Source organism: Aythya ferina, assembly GCF_964211825.1.
Source record: "Aythya ferina genome assembly, chromosome: 6".
Lineage (NCBI taxonomy): Eukaryota > Metazoa > Chordata > Aves > Anseriformes > Anatidae > Aythya > Aythya ferina.
Genome location: NC_140303.1, coordinates 40,534,569 through 40,545,345, shown reverse-complemented (window position 1 = coordinate 40,545,345; position 10,777 = coordinate 40,534,569). Strand labels below are relative to the sequence as shown.

The 10,777-nt window shown below is 46.9% G+C and overlaps 1 long non-coding RNA gene across 1 annotated transcript; it reads right to left on the bottom strand.

Annotated features, from left to right (window-relative positions):
* Nucleotides 1–1,394: 1,394 nt before the first annotated feature.
* Nucleotides 1,395–8,227, bottom strand: LOC311438906. Its single transcript, XR_014694424.1, has 4 exons — nt 8,166–8,227; nt 3,956–4,078; nt 3,053–3,145; nt 1,395–1,563 (listed from the first exon to the last, which is right to left on the bottom strand). It is a non-coding gene; the product is annotated as an uncharacterized lncRNA (long non-coding RNA).
* Between the last annotated feature and the right edge of the window lie 2,550 nt (nt 8,228–10,777).

The window sequence follows — 10,777 nt, the reverse complement described above, 5'->3', positions numbered from 1 at the left end:
GCGCTGTTAGTTTGATTTTTGGCTTTGCAGTTCTGTTTTCTGCTTGCTTTTATCCTTGGGCCTGTGCATTTAAGCAGCGTTGCTCTAGCATTTGGGTAAGATGCGAGAAAAGCTGGGAACTCAGCTGTGCTGTCCGGACACTATTTGCCCCAAGTACAAGAACTTTGTCCTTTCAAAGTACTTGTGCACAATTACCTCTCCTTATTACCCTGGTTCTGTACAAACACCGTACAGTGCTCTCAGCTGTGGGTGCAAATAACCCCAACATACTTCTGGAGAATGGAAACCAAAGATCAATGTTTTGCTGGAGTTAGAAACTGCCAGGAAACAGCAAAAAAACTGGAATGTGCCAAATAACCTTCCCTTTTAACTTTTTGCAGGAAAACGCAATCTAGCATTAAGATCTGCCACGCAAAGACAAACTGCTCATTACTTCCAAATGTTAATTAAAAATGACAAATGAATGAAGACATAACATCATTAAATGAAGAAATTTTCCATATGCAAGCTGAAAGGGCTAGAGCTGCTGCAATTTTGCCATATTTGTTTGAAAAATGATAGCAAATGGCAGAAGCTGTTTTAAAGTCAACCTTTTAACTGACTCTTAATAAAAATGCATTTTGAATGTTAATTAAGAAGATGAAATAACTCACACTATTCATTTTCTGGCTCCAAATGCCTGCTCCGAGGACCGCAATTACTCACGTAATTAAAAGTTAGGTTATGGTCTCTCATGTGTGTCCTTCTTTGTATACAAATATCAAATTAAAAACACCCGCTCGCTGTCTGAATGTCAATACCCAAATAAATCACCTGTCCCTGATTCCTTCCCAGGTAAGCAATTTGGGTACAGCAGAGGCTGGGGTTGGACCTGAGGAGAACAGAGTGTTAACACCCTTTAACAGGTGAGCACGTGGAAAATCTCTTTTGTCCTTCCCAAAACACAGCTGTAAAGCTCCCCATAGGAGCAGTGTATAACCTGTTGTTACCATCGGTGTTATCGTTTGCTGCTCACTGATAATCAAAGCCCCATAAAAACACACAGGATGCTCTTGCTGGCGATGTGGTGTCAGGGCTGGTGGATCTCTGAGAGGATCTCTGGCACAGCTCTGCCTTGCCTTCTGTCTTTAGTCACCATTACCTGCCCCAAAAACACGGCCCTGCCAGCAGAGCAGCTGGCTCCTGAAGGAGCTGAGGGCTGGGTGAGGCTCCCTGTGCCAAGCAGAGGTGCAAAATGAGCACTAGCTTGCCTCTGGCCATAAAATTGCAGCTCTTTGTATGGAAATCAGCATACATGAGGCTGACCGTTATTAATACCCAGTTTTCCCAAGCTCTAAATTTTGTGCCTGGGTTTTACATTTCCAGGTCTGTGCCCTGAGTGCCAAGCGCTGCTCTCCCCAGCAGGGAGGTTTGGGCAGGACTTGAGCAACTCCGTGCAGCCCCCTCGCAGCGTAAGTGCAGTCTCTCTTCTCACAAGGAAATTACTTATTTAGGATTTATCCTACTGAGATAAAAACAGCCGCTCAGCACAGCAGTAGTGGCACATCAGAACAAACACCACAGCTGAAAGAAGAGATATTTAAGGTGTTCTGTCTAACCAAGCTTTTCTTTACTAAATAAAATAAAAATAAATACATTTTAAAAAGCTTTAAAGAGCACAGTGCCATTGGAGGTAGCATCAAAAGTAACAAGTGGAAGGGATGCACTGCCAGTACCGTGTTAAAGGATATTTCTTCCACATCACACCTGCCAGGGAGCAGGCAGGGCCCCAGGCCATGTACATCCCCCATCAGGGTGGTGCAGGGTGCTGCCCCTTGCCTGGCCCTGGTGCTGTGCATGTGGGGCATGGAGCAGCTCTGCGAGCACCAGGAACGAGTCCCAGAGGTGCTGAGCCCAGAGATTCCCCCATTTACAAAACAAAACTGGTACTCAGGTGAATGCATCCATCCACCAGTAAAAATTTTCATTCAGTCTTAAAGGATTTTTTTTTCCCCCAACTAGGTCTTCCTGTAGCCTTCACGGTTTTTTTGGAAAATTATTAAAGAGGGATGAAAAGCATATTTATTTTGCTGTGTTTTAACAGAAAATACTGAAAGTATCATGTACTGATTTCCCTGGCTTTGCAGAAAGGTCTTCCATAGTCTTAACATGTGCGTTAAAACCTTAAGGCAAGCCTGTTTTTATTCCCAAGCCCATTTTCATCCCAGAGGCCAGTGCTGCATGAGAGGCCAACAAAACAAACATGCACAGGACCCACACAGACTTTGAAGTCCAGCCCCAACATCTCCAGCCCACTGCCCGTGCTGCTGGGGGCTCTGGGGGCAGCAGCAGCACCTTGCGGCACGCCGAGGGGGTCCCCCTGCCAGCGTCGACCTCGCCGCTCTGCCGAAATGCACCAGTTAAATTTTAAACATAGCGCTTAAATATTAAAGTTTCATCAATTTAATTTTTAAAGTTCCTCGAGCACGTAAGTGTTTGCAAATCCTAAGCTGCAGTCCTGGAGTTTTCACGTTAATATTTAATGCTTATAGCTCCATGCCTGATGTTTTATTTGATCATCTTCCTAATTTTTGTACTTCTCTCTGAGCTATGGGTTCCTTCCTCTATTGGAGCTGGTTACCTCTGTGTGTAAAATATTTCTAAGCATGTCCTAAATTTACAAAGCCAATTGAGAAAAGCCAGTGCTACGGCTAGCAGCTCCTCTAGAGATCATTTCTTAGAAAAACACTGCACACACGTCTTGCAGAGAGGTGAGCTCTGATCCCCGCACAGCTCAGGTGCTGCTGATCTTTAGTAAATGAGCATGAGGTGTGCCAGGGCTCGGGGCAAGCAGCAGGACCAGGCAGAGTGGGGGCAGCTGTACAGCCTGCCCATTTGGGATAGCAGAAGCACTACCTGAGCTCTGCTTCCTTCAACAGCAGGTTGCAATTTCTTTGCAAAATAAATAAATAAAAAGCTTTTGTTTAGAAATCCATTTAAAAAATAATAATAATAAAAAAAAAAAACACACACACACAAAACAAACAAACAAAAAAACATAATTAGTACTCACTGCCTTAATAAGCTGAAATGGGACCCATGCTACGATTTCCCTTTAAATGCGTTTCTGGCAGGTGTGGGTTTTGCACGCTGCGAGGCAATGAACCTAAAATTACGAGATTACAAGTTAATATTGCTTAACCATTGTAACATCAGCATCTGTGCTGGTGGGTGCTAGTGCATATTAAAAACCCTTTTGCCACATTTATTCTGCACTACCCACAGGTAGTGGGTTTTTACGGGTTATTTTTAAGCCTGTCAGCCCTGAGAGCGGCTGTTCTGGCCGCAGCTCCTTGCGTGCTGGTCCCCAGTGAGCCCGTCTCCAGAGTATGAGATGCATTTGCTTTTTGCATTCCAGTTTCTGCTTTGGGTGAAACCATTGCCCACCTGCAACAAAGCCAGCTGGGTGGAATCTTGAGGGAACAAATAAAAGAAATAAAAATTAAATTGCCTCTTGCTCACTGCCCATGGCAATGCAACCAGAGCCAGCCAGTTCCCATGGGGCAGCCCCATGCCCGATGCAGTGCTGCTGGGGCCCACGGGGGAGCAAACGGGGTCAGAAACTGGCAGCAGCATGGCTGCAGCACGGGACCCAGAATAATTAGCACAGCTGAATTTAATGCAGGGGATTAACCTGGCTAATTAGTGCTGGCACAGCATCACGCTGGTGCAGCCCTGCTCCACTGGGGACAGGAATTAAATCACTGCATGACAGTGGGTCGCTCCTTGCCCTCAGTGCTCCCAGGTTTCTTGCCCTTTGGTCCCCACTTTCTCCACGTGCAGGAAAGCCGCAGTGCCCCACGGTCACCTCACCCTGCTGCTTGGGCACATCCCTTGTCCCAGCACCTCTTACTGCAAAACTCACAAAAAACTCATGAGAAAGTTTCAGTAACACCAGTGCAGAGCAAGAAATGACCTTGGGCCAACACCAGGAGCAGCACAAACCCGGACAGATGGATTCCTCTCCTTCAGCCCCCGCAGCCACACTGCCCAGCTCCGTGCCCACAATCCCAGCAGCTCCGTGCCATCGGAGTAACACCTGTACGGAGCGCACTGCGGATTTAGCCAGGCACACGGCCAGCTGACAGCAGGTGCCAACCAGAGAGATACTGCAAGGTGTGTGGTCGCAGAAAGGGAGTTTGGTGTATTCGAACCCCAAAGATTTGCACCCTGGGTGCTCCCGCACTGGTCTAGCCAGGAAAAAGCAGCAGCAAGGTGGGATTTGCCTGGTCAGACAGACAGCACAGCTTCTGTGCCCTGACCACTACCAAATGTTAACAAAAATGACTTTAAAGTAACAGTGAAAAAGCCAATAAAAGTTCCAAAACCAATGAAATGGTCAGAAGCTTGCTTTTACAGTACCATGAAACTCCTGCCCTGTCTGTAACAAAGGGAAGGACTTTTGTAAGATGCATTTAGAAAACGGTAATTCAGTGAGGGATCGGCTTTGTGCCCTTCTTTTCTTCTGAAGCAGAGATGAGTGATAACCCACCATGCATCTGAGCTTATGGATGCTGTAAAATATTATCCTCAGAAGTGTAATCCTTGTATGGGATTAGTGTTCCCTATGCTTATGGAAGATGAATATTTTTAGTGCAAAATAGCACCTGAACACCCAGCGCTGCTCAGGGTAGAGGAGTCCATAGGCCAAGCGTCCCCCTGGTGTATGTATCATCCCTACCAAAACAACACAAGTTGTGCAAGGGGTCAGGAAGGAACAGATGTTTTCTCTTTATGGCTTTGTATCCAGTCATATGCGTGGGTACAGTGAAGTGTTCTCTTCTGGTGTCTTTTCACCAGATCCCTTATTTTTTATTTATTTTTTTTTTCAAAACCACAAAGCACTGAGGTACAGGGATCACTTAGAGACCAGACTTCTTGCCCCAGGTGGGAGCACGTGCAGCCAGCCTGCCTCCTCTTACATATTTCCCTCACTCCTTCATACACAGGCCATGAAAACCCTCCCAGCAGGGGTGGCCATGGATTGCCAGCCACATGCAGCAGCCTGAGCCCTGCAGATTTCACCTGCAACTTCCCAGCCCACTGATCAGTTTGAGTTTGCAGTGCTCAATGGAGCAGTTAAAATGCAGCACTGGGGGATTTGTAAGGTGTTCCTGAGAGGCAGAGGGACCTGGGCTCTGTGTGGAGCCCATGACACCAGGGTGCACAAGGCCACAGCAAGGCAAGGTGCCTCAAAGTGTTATTTGCAGAAAGAGGCTTAAACCGAGCGTGTGGAAGGGACTGCAGCTCATGGCCCACCTTTCTGTGGGATTCAGCCTGCTTAGCTTGTTAGCTAGCTGCATAGATCAGCTAGGAATTTAACATCTTTCCCACTAAGCTTCGTATTATTTCTACTGACTGGAAAGCTAAAGTAACTGACAAATAAAAGAAAAGCTATGCAGCACACCTAAAAAAAATGAAAATAGTGAAAAGCCTGCAAGAGACATGGGGCCAGTTCCCCTGACGCTGGCTCTCCTGGCCTGGTGCTGCACCAACAGCTCGTCCGGACCAGGGCCCTCTGACAGTGCTTCCGCACCGATCTGCTGCATGTAATTTAGTGCAATTACACCTGACTGACAAGTTCTTCTCAGAAGAGACAGTGAACTGGGTGGAAAGGAGAATAAATTGCTTCTCGTCTGGGAAGCAGGGCAGGTGTGGGCAAGGAGGTGCTACTCAGACAACATCACTGTCACCAGCAGCACAAGCACTCCTGCAGCAAGGGGCAGGATAGACACAGAAAATGGGGCTTTTCCGTGCCTTGCAATTAGAGGAGAGTCACCTCGAACTGCAGCCCAGTGCTCAGGCCATCAGCCAGCTGCTGGGGGTGAAACTAGTCCCAGTTTCGACCCCATGTGCAGCAACAAGCCACTGAAAGGTTTTTGCATGGACCTGCCAAAACCAGATCTGGGTGGCCAGCAAGCTCAACAAAGGCTGTTAAATGCAACCAAATTCTCTGATTTCCAAGGGCTGGATACATCTGGAATGTCTTGAAAGGCTCTTTGTATCCTAATGCTTTAATTACAGTTATCCTTCAGTTCCATTTGCTGCATTAATGTGCTAGCATTCGAGTGCTTTCCAATACAGCTATTTCACAACAAAACAGTGGCTCGAAAATTTAATAACCTGCTAGGCAAGAAGAGCCACAGCAAAAGCCTGTTTCCCACAGCCCTCCTTTCCAGTACATCTCAGAGCACCACTGACATGCTGAATGCATTCCGGACTCCACTGAAAGTCGATTTCAGCATCAGGCTGACCTCAAAACATTTCTTGCTGGAGTACCCCAGTTTTGCATTTCTCTCAGCCCTCTCTCACACTCCCAATATAGCTATTTGCATATTCAAACAGCCGATGATATGGAAATATGTATCCAGATGGAGTCACAAAATTGCCTAAAAAGAAAGCACCCACATCTAACAGCCCCACGCTGGGCTCCCCACGCACACCAGCACCCCTGCTGTGCACAGCCCCAACAGACAGGAGCTTGAGAAATGCTTGTGCAAGACAGGCTGTCACACACAGGTCAAAACAACCCCATGGACGCTGAGCAATGTGTCCCGGGGGGGCAGAACTTACACCAAAGCCACTGCAAACAAAACTCCCTGCCCAGGTGCTTGGATACATTACTGCAGGAGGGTGAGGTTTCTTTGGGACCGGGGAATCTGAAGCATCAGGCTCGTGGGACACACATTGGTGGTTGTAGGAGAGCACAGCACTTCACCTGGATGGTGCTTAACCATCGTAGGCATCTTATCATATTACTTATTAGAAGTTATTCCCTTATTTGCTCATAAATAATAAGACCCCCCAAAAAAATTCAATTTATGTTTAATTTCTTCTCTTGGCATTTATCATGCTTCGGGATCATTGTGCAAGATAAAGGATAGGCACAGGCTGAGCTTAGCACTCCTCAGTTCCTACCAGCTCTGTAGTAAAACAGCAGATACCTCTGGCAATATTTTCTGCATGAGTGCAAGAAGCAAAACACTGATTCCTTTCAACAAACGCATAACAGGAGAGGAACAGCTGAAAAATCCAACCACTTCAATTTCCTCCTTCCATGCTTTCAGAATAACTTGATGGAAAGAAAGGAAGATCATGAAATCCTTAACTGATTTCATTTTAAGCCTGGAGCTATGTCAGCAGGATTACATCCTCCTGGCCAGATCCTGGAAGAAATCCCAAGCAGTGTGGAAGGTGTGAAAAAAAGGTTATTAGCGACTGGTCTCAGTGTAACTCCTATTCCTGTTTCTGTATTCTGTTCCGACCAGCATGCAGAAAGGTATCTGTCAGGGGTAGCACACACAACTCTTACCAGATCTTTTTTCTTCCTTTTGAGAAGGAAAAAATAAATTCCAGTCCCCTTTCCAGCCTGACCTGCACCCTGATCCCAAACTCCAGTGCCTGGGATGTGCTCATTCAATAAGAGCATCCAAAAAAAACACATTCCCTTACATACCAGCTAAATTAACAGACTCTGGACAAAAAAGTTTCCAAGTCTGGCAAATTTTATGTATCTAATACTTTACAGAAGTTGTCTTTCAACACAGAAGACTTCTTGGAGTTCTGTGCAACGCTTGCAGTAAAATAATTACATACAGAATACAAACATCACTAAGCTCTGCCCAGGCTTCAGGCAAAGAAATACAAAAATGTGGGCATCCTGTAAAAAGAAAAGGAAAACAGAGGACAACAAAAGGTGCCAAATACAGAGCTCATCATTAGAAGCTGCATCATGGGCAAATATTTGAATCATTCTGAGAAAGAAAAGCTGGATTTCAGAATATTCCCAGCTGCCCTTGAGAGGGAAAAACAATTTTTCTGACTTTGCTTGGCAATGGTAGCGCCCGTGGAAAGCCATCCTGAGAAGAGCACCTATAGTCTTAGACAAAAATTGGCATTAAGGACTTCCAAAACATGGAAAATACCTACCAGTACATCCCTACAATGCCCCACAGTGAGCAGCACGGAGAACTGAGGACAACACACGTATTAGATGCTAAAGTTGTTAAATAATAGCATGGCAAAGGCAGCTGTATTCTAACAATTTCCAACTTTAAAGCCCCTCTCTCTGCAAAGTGGAAAGGGGCGTTCATGGGGTTTGCAAAGACAGAAGTCCACAAACTTACCTCCCATTGTTCATACACTATCCAGCCTTCTTTCTGCATCGAGCCCTGCCAAAGCCATTACACACATCTTCTCAATTTGCTCTAACGGCCATTGAAAGCTGACTTTTAAAGGGAGGACTAAGAGCCAGCTGGCTCTGTCTGCACCAGCCTCACAGCTCAAGTTCCTTCAATATCTGGCAGGGGGAGACAGGAAAAAAGCACTGTAGCTGATATTACAGGGCTGATAGTATATAGCTTTTAAGGCTTGCAGCTTCTTTAGCAAGTGCCTAGCCATCAGCAGAGACCTGGGGCTCAGAGGACCTACCTTACCTGTCACATTGGACATGTGCTCATCAGTATTCCTCATGCTCCAGCAGTGCCTTTATTAAACTAAGGGGAAAAAACGCATCGGAGTACTACAAGAGAGGCTGCAAAAGAAACTCATCTTAGCAAAATTCTCCAGCTTTATAACACTCAGTCCAAACAGTTGTTTGTTTTCCTGAAAATTTCTCCAGTGCCCATCCTACATGCAAGAATGAAAGCTTTAATCATTTTTTTTAAATATATCTGAAAAACAGATCACTTAAACATCATGATTTTAAATCAATACCATTCACGTGGCTGATAATTAGATATTAAACCTAATCTAGTCCAAAAGATTTAGAGGTTGAGCATCAGATAGTATTTAATTAAGTAAATATAAAGCATTGATTGCTCTTTTGTCTTACTCTATTGATTTCACTGCATTTTTGCGGCATTTTTGCAGTCTGGCACTGTGTCATTAGCGGAGCAGCACAGAAGGTTTGCCAAGCCATCCTGCTATTAAAATACTTCACAAACCAGCTCACGCTGCCACCGCAGACTGCTTAAAGAGGCTGCAGTGTGCTCAAGGAGGTGACTCACAAGAGCCAGCTGCAAGCCCTCTGGCTTGGGACGACTTGATGGAGCTGGGCAGGGCTCCTGCTGGAGCACGGGGCATGGGGACACTGGTGCCAGCTGCGGGTGGGCTGGACACGAGCATCCTCACTGCTCCAGCTGCACTTGGTGTCCCTGGCACGGGGAGGACTTGTGCTGGGTGTTCGCAGCCCTGCAAGAGGCTGCACCGAGCACGGCAGCTCCTGGTGCTGTCTTCAGACCTCCCCGTGCAGATTCCCCGGATGCAGTGTGTGCCCTGCTGTCCTTCCTGAGGCTCTGTCACACCAAGGCTCCAGCAGTGGAGTTCAGAAGGCTGTAAGTGTCAGGACAGGAAGCCAAGCTGCAGGCTGGCGCGCAGAGGAGCAGGCATTCTGAACAGCCAGGGGTTCAGAAGCAGGCTGCATTCTGCTTACGCCTTTCAGCTGGTTCTGACCAGAATAATAAATATTATCTAGGGACAAAGCCAATAGCAAAATAATCCCCAAGAGATGCACCAAGTAAGAGAGATGCAACGAGCTCCCACTACAGGTATGCTCACAAGGAGCTCTGTTCCCCGTTTCACCACACCACATTTTGCAGCTGTTCCATGTCCTGTGTTGACAAATTTATTGTGAGAGCACAGAAAAAAATGTGATTAAGGTTTTAGATTTCTTGCACATGCATGAAACTCAGTGCCTGCAAGCCAACTGGACGTGTGTTTAAGCCATCTCAGAGCAGTTTGCAGAGGCAGCCCCATGCATTTTGCATCGCCAAGGCAGGCAGATAGCCTGGGGGCTGTTCCCACTGCTCACCTACCTCACCCAGTGTGCATCCCAGGGCAGCCCACCCAGGGAAAGGTCCTGCCCAAATCACATCCTTTCTGCTTCCCTGGGCTCGTAACTGAGTGAGGGCTGTGGGATGGGCACTCAAACCCAAGCTGTACCCAGTGGCTCCTTCCCTGCTGGCCTGGGACACCAGGGTCTGCCTTAATGATTATATGATTTATGCCCCTCTTCATGATTGTATGATTCTATGATCCACCTGTAAGGTCATCTCCTTTTTCCTCAGTTTCCCTTCAGCTCTGGTGGTGGCTCTGGGAGGCAGCTGAGACGCTTCCAAGGGCACAACAGCCACTCACCCACCCCGCCATCCCCACGAGGGCCTGGGCTGACCCTGGAAACCTGCCATTGCTGCCCATGAGCCCTAATCATCAGGTGCTGCCAGTCCTGCTCACAGAGCACTTGGTTTTATTCTAAAATAAAACCTCATTGAGGGAAAGGCACCAAATGGAGGAGCTGCTGCCCTCCCACCCTGCGGCCTGGTGGCACCAGGAGGCCCAGGCACCCAAGCACCCCAGGCCTCAGCAGAGCAGCTCCCCCAGCTCCCCCAGCTCCCCCGGCCACGGTCCTGTGTCAGGATGGCTTTATGTGAAAGCAATTCGGAGATAAATGCCTTTGTTCGCTCCTGGAACAAGCACCACAAAAAGCTGACTTCACCCATGACAGACTGAGCCACGTTGCTAAAGTAAGAACATTAAATAACAACTGGCTCCAGAGAGATTGATTTTCTTTTTTTCCTTTTTACATTTGGACAGGCAAAGAAATGTTTTTATTGCCCTGCGAGCCTAATGGTGTGGTATAAAGTGCTTTCCAAGACTGCTGGTTAAAAATTCTATTTTTATCAAGGAATAACATCTCACCCAGCTGTAGGAAGCACTCAGAAGCCACGCTCCTGTCCCC